Here is a 13,793-nt window from a genome sequence, read left to right as displayed (position 1 = left end):
GTATTTGTCTGCAGCATACACACAAATTATGATCTAATGCTGCAGATTGTCTAACATGGCAGCTTTCATTCTACACATTTTGAATAATAGCTTTCCTTAAAAGCATTTCACTCCTTTCAAAATAGAAAATATTTCCTAGAACGTTTTTTTTTTCCCCCCTCCAGAGCTCTCAACAATTTACAATTTATTTCACTGGAAAAAATGAACGGAAGAGTCCTTGGGGACACCCTCCAGTTTTTCTCCAGGCACTCACATCTCTGCTCAGGAGCAGGGCAGGACTGAACTTGCAGGCCTCATTATTAACCAAAGGCACCAGGATCTAGTATTAGATTAGTGGTTAACACAGCTGTCGCGACTGGAGTGCTGGAGAAAAGGGTCTTTACTTATTTTTTTGCAATCATTGGCCGTTTTCCCACTGACCTTACTCCGGAGCGATGTCCCTCTTCACCGCGCAGCGTCTGCGCGGATTTCCCACCAACTGCTGCGCACAACCAGGAAGAGCCGCGGCTTTTGCGTCGCAGATGTAAACTGCTTTTTAGCGGTTTACATCTGCGACGCAAAAGCCGCGGCACTTCCTGGTTGTGCGCAGCAGTTGGTGGGAAATCCGCGCAGACGCTGCGCGGTGAAGAGGGACGTCGCTCCGGAGTAAGGTCAGTGGGAAAACGGCCATTGTATGTGGAAAGCCCTGACTCGGATGGCCAGACTAGCCCAGCTGCATCAGATTGTGGAAGCTAAGGAGGCTGAAAGGAACCCACGCCAGTGCTGCAAAGGGAAGGGAGATCATTGACCATTTAGCTTATGGAGGGACGGTGGGGAGGGAGGTGGCTCAGTGGTAGAGCATCTGCTTGGGAAGCAGAAGGTCCCAGGTTCAATCCCTGGCATCTCCAAAAAAGGGTCCAGGCAAATAGGTGTGAAAAACCTCTGCTTGAGACCCTGGAGAGCCGCTGCCAGTCTGAGAAGACAATACTGACTTTGATGGACCGAGGGTCTGATTCAGTATAAGGCAGCTTCATATGTTCATATGGATGAAAGCTCGCCTGGAGCTGCAAGATTCTGTTTGTCTGCCAGAAAGGTATCTGTGAATCGACAGGCTGGGTTTGCTTAATTCTGGGATAGAAGAATGATGCAAATGCAAAAGCGTTTTTAAGAAAGGGAAAGCAGGTGCTAGCCTGTTGCCTGTGCCTACCTTCCAAGAAGCTTGGATGAAGCCAGAAAGAGTGCATTGGTTAACCACCCCATACAGATGTGGCCAAGAGGAATGGGAGCGAGCCTTGGTAAACTGGGATTTGACTTGAGAGTTTCTTGAGCAAAGGGATGAGGGAGCTCTCCCTGGCAATATATTCTTCAAGAGGTCCCATGGGTCAGTGGGAAAGTATCTCCTTGGCATGCAAAAGGTCTGAGCTTCAATCCCAGCATCTCCAGTTAAGAATCAGGTAGTGGGTGATGTGTAAAGGGCCTCCACCTGAAACCCTGGACAGCTGCTTCCAGTCTCAACAGAAAATTCTGACTTTGATGGACCAAGGGTCTGATTCAGTAGAAGGTAGCTTCATGTGCGTTCAACATACCTAAAGAGGCTAAAATGGTAATCTTGCTCTCTGATTGTCCCTTGGCTTGGCCTTCTTAGCCCCCATGTTGCTTTTAAAAATGTTCTATAAGTCACGTCTCTGGCAGGGAAGGTGGATAGCCCTCCCTCTCTGTCCTCCACAGCTTTCTTCCTTTCCTTCTTCCAAGGATGATTTCTTTGTGTCAGTGACCTTAAAAACCAAGAAACCCTTTAAAATGCTTAGACCTTAACTGAGCCCTGAGTAGTCTTTCTGGCCCAGGTTGAAGAGAGGAAGTACTCTTTTTATTATTTATTCTTTTGCTTCTTGATAACACTTCACTAACTTTTACATCCTACCGCATAGGCAGAAGAACATCCCATATTCCATTCTTCGGATCTTTGACAGCAGTTGGCTATTTCTTCTTTTAAAAACTGAGTAGCTGTATTACAACTTGAGAACCGTCAGAAAGTGTGAGCGAGTTTAGTTGTGCCTATAAAACTCATGCTCACATTGGGCAAATTTTCCCCGTAAAAACTGCAGAGGGTTCAGTGTGTGCCCATCTAGTCCTGCTATTCTCTGTTTTCAAAGTGTTCTTGAAGATCTTATCCTCCTCTTGAAAGTATATCTGTTTCCTGGCCTTGAGAGGCAAGGAAATTGTCCATTGGGGAGAACAATTATGATTTTTTTTAAAGAAGGTATAGAATAGCTGTAGAGTCCATAACCTTTAGTTCTATAGGATTTTACATTTCTGTGATCTGTATGCAGGTAAAACGGCAGGTTAGTATTTCAGGTGTGGTTTCATGTGCTTGAAACCTATGTTCATGCTTTCCAAGCTCTCTTTCAATATTGGATTTAAGAAGAAGAAGAAGAAGAAGATATTGGATTTATATCCCGCCCTCCACTCCGAAGAGTCTCAGAGCGGCTCACAATCTCCTTTACCTTCCTCCCCCACAACAGACACCCTGTGAGGTGGGTGGGGCTGGAGAGGGCTCTCACAGCAGCTGCCATTTCAAGGACAACCTCTGCCAGAGCTATGGCTGACCCAAGGCCATGCTAGCAGGTGCAAGTGGAGGAGTGGGGGATCAAACCCGGTTCTTCCAGATAAGAGTCCACACACTTCACCACTACACCAAACTGGTTCTGAGTGGGATGAGAGCCTATACATTTTTCTAGTGTATTTGACCCTTTGGGAATGGGAATAGTACAGGCTGCATTGTTATTCTATAGGAGAAACCTACCAGAAGTTTTGTGTCCTACTCATAATTCTGTTTGCTTGAGAACATAATGGATTTAACCCTCTCCCCCCCTACCTGCAAATATGCTTTGTGGTTGATTTGGATGTCCTGTTCAGCATGACATGTTTCTGATGGCTGCTCTGGCACTCCTTTTAAAGAGCTTCCTCAATACAGAGTTTGGAAGCTTTACAAAATGGAGATTCATAGTGATAAGTTTGCGTGCAGAGGAGATAAAAAAAATGAATGTCAGACTGACATTTTTTGGTGCCAATGAAACAGTAATATACAGCCAAAGAATAGACGGGTAGAAAAAAAAAAGTCCCGGAAATAATTAAATGCCGGAGCTGCTGGTTGTATAGGACTCTATTCAACTGCCTGCCCACAAAGCACTTCCAGAAAAACTTGGAACCAATTCCTTACTTGGCAACTATTTCTTGCCTCTTCCCCTCCCCTTAAAATCATTTTCAGTGACCGTCTGCATTTGAAAATATGCTCGTTGGGCAAGAAACCCTGTTCAAGGTCTCATCAATCCTGGAACGTTCTCTTTGATAAGAACAGCTTCGAAATAACCTGTGTTATTAAGTCAAATTAAAAAGAAGTTCTGTGAGATAAGTAGCTCATCTTTTGTACTCTACATTGTGGAGGAGTGCCAGTTCTGGGGGAAAGAGCAACTTCTGGGAGAAAGGAAGAGTTTGTAGCTTCTGAAATGGCTTTTTAGAAGAACATTTCTAGGAGGGAGTTATCATTTTCACAAAGACTCTAGTGTCACCTTAAAGATTAAAAGATTCATCGCAGCAGAAGTTTTTGTGAGTTGTTCTAGTTCTTGTCCGTGAAGTTGAGCTTTAAATGGCAGGTAAGACAATGACTTTGTTCCTGGATTCCTTAAGGTGTGTCCAGCGGCTGCTAGAATTAGTACAGGCTCTGATTTTGTACTTCTTATGTCACAACAGTTGGTGATAGTGAAAAGGGCCATCAACCCATGGCAGCCTGCTAGAGCAGGGGTCCTCAAACTACGGCCCGCGGGCCAGATGCGGCCCGCTGAGGACGTTTATGCAGCCCGCCGGGTTATGGCAAAATCAGACCGGAAGTGACGTTCGACCTAAACTCGCGTTAGCAACGCACACTTCCGGCACTGGGCTGAGGCGGCGGAGACAGAGTGTGAGGTGATACCGAGGTGAGGTGAGTTCCCAGGCCGGGGTGTGTGGTGTGGGGAAGGGAGAGAGATGCAGAAGACGGAGAACTGACGGCCCGCGGCCTTGTACAGTAACGGCAGTCCGGCCCTCCAACAGTCTGAGGGACAGTGAACTGGCCCCCTATTTAAAAAGTTTGAGGACCCCTGTGCTAGAGTTTACAAGGCAAGAGATATACACAGGTGGTTTGCCTTTTCCATAGCAGCTCTGGACTTGGTGGCCTCCCGTCCGAGTACTAACCAGGGCTGGGCTTCTTAGCTTCCAAGATCCTGATGAAGTTGGGCTAGCCTAGGGCACTGAGGTCAGGGCCTAGTACTGTAGCTTTTACTTCCACCTTTATCTTCAGTATATCCAGTATGAGAGGAACAGGGTTAGTGGGCACTCCTCAGAAAGAGTGATGATTCAGGGTTCCAGCGCATCGGAATTCTGCAGGTCTGCGTGATGGGCTGAATCTCTTGGAACGGTGGAGGGATGGTGGCTCAGCGGTAGAGCATCTGCTTGGTAAGCAGAAGGTCCCAGGTTCAATCCCTGGCATCTCCAAAAAAGGGTCCAGGCAAATAGGTGTGAAAAACCTCAGCGTGAGACCCTGGAGAGCCGCTGCCAGTCTGAGTAGACAATACTGACTTTGATGGACCCAAGAGGGTTTGATTCAGTAGAAGGCAGCTTCATATGTTCTAGGTAGCAATGGTGCCTCAGTGGTAGAGCATCTGCTTGGTAAGCAGAAGGTCCCAGGTTCAATCCCCGGCATCTCCAACTTAAAAGGGTCCAGGCAAGTAGGTGTGAAAAACCTCAGCTTGAGACCCTGGAGAGCCATGAATGGGGCTGTGGCTCAATGGTAGAGCATCTGCTTGGCAAGCAGAAGGTCCCAGGTTCAATCCCTGGCATCTCCCACTAAAAAGGGTCCAGGCAAATAGGTGTGAAAAACCTCAGCTTGAGACCCTTGAGAGCCATGAATGGGGCTGTGGCTCAGTGGTAGAGCATCTGCTTGGTAAGCAGAAGGTCCCAGGTTCAATCCCCGGCATCTCCCACTAAAAAGGGTCCAGGCAGGTAGGTGTGAAGAACCTCAGCTTGAGACCCTGGAGAGCCATGAATGAGGCTGTGGCTCAGTGGTAGAGCATCTGCTTGGTAAGCAGAAGGTCCCAGGTTCAATCCCTGGCATCTCCAAAAAAGGGTCCAGGCAAGTAGGTGTGAAAAACCTCAGCTTGAGACCCAGGAGAGCCGTTGCCAGTCTGAGTAGACAATACTGACTTCGATGGACCCAGGGTCTGATTCAGCAGAAGGCAGCTTCATATGTTCATATGTCTAAGGGGAGGGACGGTAGCTCAGTGGTAGAGCATCTGCTTGGTAAGCAGAAGGTCCCAGGTTCAATCCCCGGCATCTCCAACTAAAAAGGATCCAAGAAAGTAGGTGTGAAAAACCTCAGCTTGAGACCCTGGAGAGCTGCTGCCAGTCTGAGTAGAGAAGACTGACTTTGATGGACCCAGGGTCTGATTCAGTAGAAGGCAGCTTCATATGTTCATATGGACTGGAGCTAGGGTGTTTATGAGTGTTTTGTTGATACAAATCCCTATCTCCGTGGTAGCTGTTTTGTATGGTGTGGAGCATTTCTGCTCCAGTTGTTCCATGATCCTATGGTAGGAGAGGGCAGGATGATGAGCTCTCTGTTAGTTGGTAGCTTGTGTGCTTGCACAGGGGTAAACGTGGGCCCAGGAATCAGTCTGGGATCACCTCATGCTTTGGGGAGAGCTAACCAGCTAACTCAGCCGTACCTGGAAGATAGCTTCCGTGGGTTACCATTTTGGTCTGCAGTAGAAAAGCTGGATTCGAGCCCAGCAGAACCTTAGAGACTGACAAGATTTTCAGAGTATAAGCCGTTGAGAGTCAAAGCAGTCCTTTTGTCAGATACCTGGAAGGGAGACCAAAAGAGGAGCTTCATGCAAACTGCCTGGAATGTTGTTAGAGAGAGAACAAGATATAATAATAAGCCCTGGTCTGGGGGGAAATGGCTTCAGTTCTTTGTGTGTCTTTCGGAATGGATGGTGTGGCTGTTTCTGAAGTTTTTTGCCCTTGTTTCGGTAGGCAAAAAGCCTGCCTGATTTCTTTGAAAATCAAGTCGTTCTTCCATGGTCTAGAGTGTCTTACATCCTGGATCTGCTCTGTGTAGGCATGGCGATTATAACTCACATTTTAGACAACGGCCTTCGTTTCCAACTCCGAGAACATCATACGAAACTTTGTGGCAAACACAAGCCCGTGTGGCGGTCAGAGCAATTTGTTCTTCTGTCTCCCCCAGACAACATTCCCCCCCCCTCTGAACTCTGTCCCTCCACCCTTTGCATATTGAGCCTGGAACAGAAGGAATCCTTGATTTTCCTTTTTATGCAGAGTTCATAAACTTGCAATTAAGGACAGTGTGGTTAAATGCTGATTGTGGTGGAGGGGGCCACACAACACAAAGACAAACCTTGTTGTGGCCCATTGTTTCCCAGCTTCAATGGCAGCTTCCTTAGCTTCGGAGAGGACTTGGCTCGCAGCTTGTGCTTCGTGATGCGCCGAACGAACAAGGGAGCCATTCTTTGTACCCAAACATTAATTACAGAAGCAAAATATGGAGGAGAAAGGCATATTGATACCACGAATGGCTTTGGAACACTGTGGGCCTATTTTCCCCTAGCCTTTTGGGTGTCTGGCAAATGTGGAAAGCAAAGCACCTTTTTCTAGGTCACGTCCCATGATGCCGATAGATTAAGCACGATGTAAATTATTATTACAGCTGAATCCTCCATATTCCCGAATGGAGGTAGGGCCCTTATATACATGGACGTCTTTCAGTGAGAGAGCCTGCCCTTTCTCTAAAGGCATTTCCTGATGATGAAGAAGAGGAGGAGGAGAAGAAGAACAACCAACAGATTGGATTTATACCCAGTCCTTCACAACAACAACAAAAAACAACAGATTGGATTTATGCCCAGGACTTCACTTAGTCTCAGAGCGTTTTACAATCTCTTTTCCCTTCCCCCTCCCTACAATAGTCACCCTGTGAGGTAGGAGGGGCTGAGAGAGCTCCGAGAGAACTGTTCTTGAGTGGAACAGCTCTGAGAGAACTGTGACTGACTCAAGGTCACACCAGCAGGTGCATGCAGAGGAGTGGGGAATCAAACCCGATTCTCCCAGATCGGAGTCAGTGCTCCTAGCCGCTACACCAAACTGGCTCTCAATTAATGAATTAAAATAAGTACTTAAAATTAGAGCAGTTCTTGATGCCCTAAATAGAGCATGATCTGATTTAACGTGTTTGTCTTGACTTACATGGGGTAAAAAAAGAACCCCCATGTCCATTTATACACAGGTTATCTGTCCCGGGAGATATGCAGGGATTACAGACTACAGAGATCAGTTCCTTTGGAGGAGATGGCACCTTTGCATGGTGGACTCCATGGGATTATACTGCTGTGAGTGCACTCCCCTCCAAGTCCTGCTCTCCTCAGGAATCCCCCTCAAAATCTCCAGGAACTTCCCAACCCCACAGTCGGCAACCTTAGTCCTGGGTTCAATGCTATGGTTCAAAGCATCACATACTTTACAAGGTTTCTCCAGCTTTTCCCCTCATCTTTTTGAAACCTGCTTTGCTCCACAGTTCCAGAGAAAGATTACAATAAAGCCAGGATCACAGCTGTTTGGGTGGGAGAATCTGTATTTTCCAACTCACTTAGCAGCCATTTTTCCTGACACTTTCCCTCACTGTAGCCATTCCCTACCCTTGCAGTGGAAGGCCTTTTTAAAAGGCAGCAATCACAATGTCATTATATCATTATAGTGTTACACCGACGTGTGTCCCAGGATATTTTTAATTAAGTGTGTAGCCCTAACTACAACAGCCCCAGGGACATGACCCAAGCCTGTCCCTGTGAGGAAACCTGTCTATCCTAGAGTCCAGTCCACAGTCCTCTAGTTTACCCATCAGAATATCACAGGGATCCCTAACAAAAACGTCACTGAAATTCTGGTAAACAGCATCCCTCGGTCCAGTAAGCTCGTCACTCAATCAAAGAAGGAAATGAGGTTGTTCTGGCAGGACCTGCTGGGGACAAATCCCTGCTGACTTCCCCAGATCACCAAGTTGTCCCTTAGATGCTCGCAGATTGATCCCAGATTGGGGAGGGACGGTGGCTCAGTGGTAGAGCATCTGCTTGGGAAGCAGAAGGTCCCAGGTTCAATCCCCGGCATCTCCAAAAAAGGGTCCAGGCAAACAGGTGTGAAAAACCTCCACTTGAGACCCTGGAGAGCCGCTGCCAGTCTGAGAAGACAATACTGACTTTGATGGACCAAGGGTCTGATTCAGTATAAGGCAGCTTCATATGGGGAGGGAGGTGGCTCAGTGGTAGAGCATCTGCTTGGGAAGCAGAAGGTCCCAGGTTCAATCCCCGGCATCTCCAAAAAAAGGGTCCAGGCAAATAGGTGTGAAAAACCTCAGCTTGAGACCCTGGAGAGCGGCTGCCAGTCTGAGAAGACAATACTGACTTTGATGGACCAAAGGTCTGATTCAGTAGAAGGCAGCTTCATATGTTCATCCCTTTAAAACCTGCTCCAGAAACTTCCCTGGAACAGAGGTCAGAATGACTGGCCTGTGTGTGTGTGTAGTTAAATGTTAGATTTAAATAAATTGAAACGTTTATGTAGAAATTGTTAATTAAAAAAATAATAATAATTGTAATGATTGAGAAGACCATATAGCTTGTACTTCCACTACATGGTTTAACTTTAATGGACCGAAAACAATGACCGTGTTGGCAAACTAATTTTAGCACACCCAAAGAACTGTGCATGAAATGGTCGTGGATGTGGTTGTCTGCTCAGATTTGTTTCAATGAAATCTAGGGACTGTGCGCTGAGGCCACGGACGCACCTCATCACTTTGCTTACTTATCAGGTTGGTGATTTACAGTGTTCTTTTCCACCTTGAGAGAAGCGACTGATAAAAAAGAACACTAGCTTTGGTTTGATTTTGACCAGGAAGGTGATTTCACAACTTGATTTAAAAAAAAAAAAAGGATTATATGTAGCTGTGGTTTTATTTTCCCCTTCCTGTGCTTACGAATCCACCAAACACCCATGCACTCTGTCACACAACTTGTTGAGAAAGTCACCTGGCAAACATTGATTTCAACTTTGAAACTGTCCAAGCTTGCTTGATAGTGTACTGGCAGTGGCATCCATTTATTGTTTGGTGGATCATCTAATTTGGTGGATCGTCTAATTTGGTGATTCATCTTTAGAAATGGAAATTTTCCCACAGAAAATAAAGCACTGGGAAAAATGCTTGGAACGTGTTCTGGTTTTGGAAAATCGACTGCCTCGTAGCTTTGTTCTGAAGGGAATTGCACATAGAATACATGGAAAGGCACTACTATTCCACCTTCTATATAGAACTGAACAACAAGGAAGTTCAGGGGTTCACACAATCTGTGGAAGAGTCATGGGTGGATGCTAGTGTGATTTGTTGGATAGTCTGGGACCATACGAGATCTGGATTCAAATGGGTCTCTGCCCTGCAGAGGAGCTGGTTGGCCACAGTGTGAGACCACACTTCTGATTCAGCAGGAGTCTTCTTACGTTCTCATTGGGGGAAGGCCTAAGAACATAAGAGAAGCCATGTTGGATCAGGCCAATGGTCCATCCAGTTCAACACTCTGTATCACACAGTGGCAAAAAAACAACAACAGGTGCCATCAGGAGGTCCATCAGTAGGGCCAGGATACTAGAAGCCCTCCCACTACTGCCCTCCCCAAGCACCAAGAATACAGAGCATCATTACCCAAGACAGAGAGTTCCATCTATATGCTGTGGCTAAGAGCCACTGATTGACCTCTGTTCCATATGTTTATCCAATTCCCCCTTGAAGCTGTCTGTGCTTGTAGCCTCCACCACCTTCTGTGGCAGTGAATTCCACATGTTAATCACCCTTTGCGTGAAGAAGTACTTCCTTTTGTCCATTCTAACCTGACCGCTCAGCAATTTCATTGAGTGTCCACGAGTTCTTGTAGTGTGAGAAAGGGAGAAAAGTCCTTCTTTCTCTACCTTCTCTATCCCAGGCATAATCTTGTCAACCTCTATCATGTCACCCCTCGGTCGATGTTTCTCCACGCTAAAGAGCCTCAAGCATTTTAACCTTTCTTCATAAGGCCTCAGCCTCTCTGTCCTTTTGTTGGCCATTTGCAGGAACTGGTTGGCCACTGTGTGAGATGGGATGTTGGACTAGATGGACTACTAGCTGTACTACCTGTGGGTTAGTTGTAGAGCATCTGCTTGGCATGCAGAAAGTCCCAGGTTCAATCCCCAGTATCTCTAATTAAAAGATCTGGTAGGAGGTGATGTGAAAGATCCCTTCTTGAGACCTTGGAGAGCTGCTGCCAGCCTGAGTTGATAATATGGAGTTTGGTGGACCGTTCAGTATAAGGCAGTTTCATATGTGTTTACTGGTCTGATCTAGCAGGGCTCTTCTTATGTTTTCACACTGTCCCAGGTTAACCTACCTCACATGGCTGTTGTGAGGGTAAAGCTAAAAGGAGGACCAAGTATGCCACCCAAAGCTCCTTGGTGGAAGGGCAGGATAAAAATGTGCTGGATAGATGTCAGCGTGTTTCATGGAGTAAAAGGACAGGTCCTCTTGTGGATCAAAAACTGGCTGAGTAATAGGAAGCAGAGAGTGAGTATAAATGGGCAGTCTTCGCAGTGGAGGACGGTAAGCAGTGGGGTGCCGCAGGGCTCGGTACTGGGTCCCATGCTTTTTAACTTGTTCATAAATGATTTAGAGTTCGGAGTGAGCAGTGAAGTGGCCAAGTTTGCGGATGACACTAAATTGTTCAGGGTGGTGAGAACCAGAGAGGATTGTGAGGAACTCCAAAGGGATCTGTTGAGGCTGGGTGAGTGGGCGTCAACGTGGCAGATGCGGTTCAATGTGGCCAAGTGCAAAGTAATGCACATTGGGGCTAAGAATCCCAGCTACAAATACAAGTTGATGGGGTGTGAACTGGCAGAGACTGATCAAGAGAGAGATCTTGGGGTCATGATAGATAACTCACTGAAAGTGTCAAGACAGTGTGCGTTTGCAATAAAAAAGGCCAATGCCATGCTGGGAATTATTAGGAAGGGAATTGAAAACAAATCAGCCAGTATCATAATGCCCCTGTATAAATCGATGGTGCGGTCTCATTTGGAGTACTGTGTGCAGTTCTGGTCGCCGCACCTCAAAAAGGATATTATAGCTTTAGAGAAGGTGCAGAGAAGGGCAACTAGAATGATTAAAGGGCTGGAGCACTTTCCCTATGAAGAAAGGTTGAAACGCTTGGGACTCTTTAGCTTGGAGAAACGTCGACTGCGGGGTGACATGATAGAGGTTTACAAGATAATGCATGGAATGGAGAAAGTAGAGAAAGAAGTACTTTTCTCCCTTTCTCACAATACAAGAACTCGTGGGCATTCGATGAAATTGCTGAGCAGACAGGTTAAGACGGATAAAAGGAAGTACTTCTTCACCCAAAGGGTGATTAACATGTGGAATTCACTGCCACAGGAGGTGGTGGCGGCCACAAGTATAGCCACCTTCAAGAGGGGTTTAGATAAAAATATGGAGCACAGGTCCATCAGTGGCTATTAGCCACAGTGTATGGAGCACAGGTCCATCAGTGGCTATTAGCCACAGTGTATGGAGCACAGGTCCATCAGTGGCTATTAGCCACAGTGTATGTGTGTATATAACATTTTTTGCCACTGTGTGACACAGAGTGTTGGACTTGATGGGCCGTTGGCCTGATCCAACATGGCTTCTCTTATGTTCTTATGTTCTTATGTTCTTTGGGGGTGGGGAGTGTGAATTCAGTGTTAGGAAAGGGGTTGAAAAGGTGGCAACAACACTGTGATTAGCATGCGCCACTGTATCAGACATGCTCAAAGTGGTCAAAGGGGGGGGGTTGGCTTCACTTTGGGTGCTTTCACACAGTGACTGCAAGTGGAGTTTGCTACTCTTACACAGTAAAAATCCAGTTCCAAAGCGCATTATTTAGTGTGTGTGAATGCACCTTTTCTCTGTAGCCACCTTTGCACCGTCTCCGGTCTTGGGATGTCTTGCTACATCAAGTGACATACGCAGCCCCGTTCCAGTGGCTGCTTTTCCTTCTCAGTACGCGCATCTGCGTTTGCATGTGTGAACATGTGCTGTGTAGAAATAAAGCTTAACATTGATGCAGGAGTTGAGAAAGACTGAAAGTTCTTTTATTGGAGAATTGATCCGTGGGTATCTGGGGCTCTGGGGGGCGGTTTTATGAGGTAGAGGCACCAAATTTGCAGCATAGCATCTGGTATCTCTCCTCAAAACACCCTCCAAGTTTCAAAAAGATTGGACCAGGGGTCCAATTCTGTGAGCCCCAAAAGGTGACCCTATCCTCCGTTATTTCTAATGGAGGGAAGGCATTTAAAAGTGTGATGGCCAGAACTCCCGTTAGAGTTAAATTATGCTTGTCACAAGCTTGCTCCTGGCTCCACCCCCAAAGTCCCCAGATATTTCTTGAGTTGGACATGGCATCCCTACTGCCACTCTTAGACTCGCAACATATTTGACAATAATATTTGTCCAGAGGCATTAACAAGCGGCCAGTTGGAAATATGGAACTGATCAGTGGACTGTTGTGTCCCGGAAGATGTGGCTAGGGTCTCCTCAGGCGCCTAAAATGGAAGCCAGCCAGCTGAGGGCCAGTTTTCCAGACCGCATAGGGGCCTGTTGCGTGGCTTCAAGCTCACTGTTTGGCGTGTTGGGTGGCTTGAAGCCCACTGACACTGTTTTCCAGGAGCCTCCAGGGGGCGCTGGTGTTTTGAGCAGTTCCTTGATTGCCTTTTCTTGCCCAGCAGCTCAAAGGCTAATTCCATGCCCTGCAGTGCCTCCTCAGGCTCACACTTCTGCCTTGAGAAACGGTTTTTGCTTGTGGGTGCTCTTTGCTGGTGAATGGGAGCCTTGTGCCCGTTGGCCGAACGAGCCCTTTGCCTGACTTTGTTGAGGTCATTCCGGCTGTGGCAGCTCAATGCATGTGTTTCATACTCCATACAAGAGGCGGGGTGCTGGCAGCAGCTGGAAGACTATGTGCTGTCTGTGGAATCTCCGATTGGTTGATATCAGGCAGGATGCTGCCCTGAAGAGCCGGTTTGGTGCAGTGGTTAAGTGTGTGGACTCTTATCTGGGAGAACCGGGTTTGATTCCCCACTCCTCCACTTGCACCTGCTGGAATGGCCTTGGGTCAGCCAGAGCTCTGGCAGAAGTTGTCCTCGAAAGGGCAGCTGCTGGGAGAGCCCTCTCCAGCCCCACCCAGGGTGTTTGTTGTGGGGGAGGAAGGGAAAGGAGATTGTGAGCCGCTCTGAGACTCTTCGGAGTGGAGGGCGGGATATAAATCCAATATCTTCATCTACCTCACAGGGTGTCTGTTGTGGGGGAGGAAGGTAAAGGAGATTGTGAGCTGCTCTGAGACTCTTCGGAGTGGAGGGCAGGATATAAATCCAATATCTTTATCTACCTCACAGGGTGTCTGTTGTGGGGGAGGAAGGGAAAGGAGATTGTGAGCCGCTCTGAGGCTCTTCGGAGTGGAGGGCGGGATATAAATCCAATATCATCATCTACCTCACAGGGTGTCTGTTGTGGGGGAGGAAGGGAAAGGAGCTTGTGAGCCGCTCTGAGACTCTTCGGAGTGGAGGGCGGGATATAAATCCAATATCTTCATCTACCTCACAGGGTGTCTGTTGTGGGGGAGGAAGGGAAAGGAGATTGTGAGCCGCTCTGA

General features: G+C 47.2%; 1 protein-coding gene and 1 non-coding gene across 7 annotated transcripts in view; both read left to right on the top strand.

Moving 5' to 3' along the window:
- Nucleotides 1-13,793, top strand: part of NCAM1 (neural cell adhesion molecule 1) — a 370,188-nt gene that overhangs the window by 87,538 nt on the left and 268,857 nt on the right. The gene's annotated exons all lie outside the window — the stretch shown is intronic.
- Nucleotides 4,788-4,859, top strand: TRNAA-GGC (transfer RNA alanine (anticodon GGC)). The gene has a single exon. It is a non-coding gene; the product is annotated as a tRNA-Ala (tRNA).

This window comes from Heteronotia binoei, chromosome 12 (assembly GCF_032191835.1).
Source record: "Heteronotia binoei isolate CCM8104 ecotype False Entrance Well chromosome 12, APGP_CSIRO_Hbin_v1, whole genome shotgun sequence".
Lineage (NCBI taxonomy): Eukaryota > Metazoa > Chordata > Lepidosauria > Squamata > Gekkonidae > Heteronotia > Heteronotia binoei.
The sequence above is the reverse complement of the archived record's forward strand: the minus strand, read 5'-3'. Positions and strand labels throughout refer to the sequence as shown.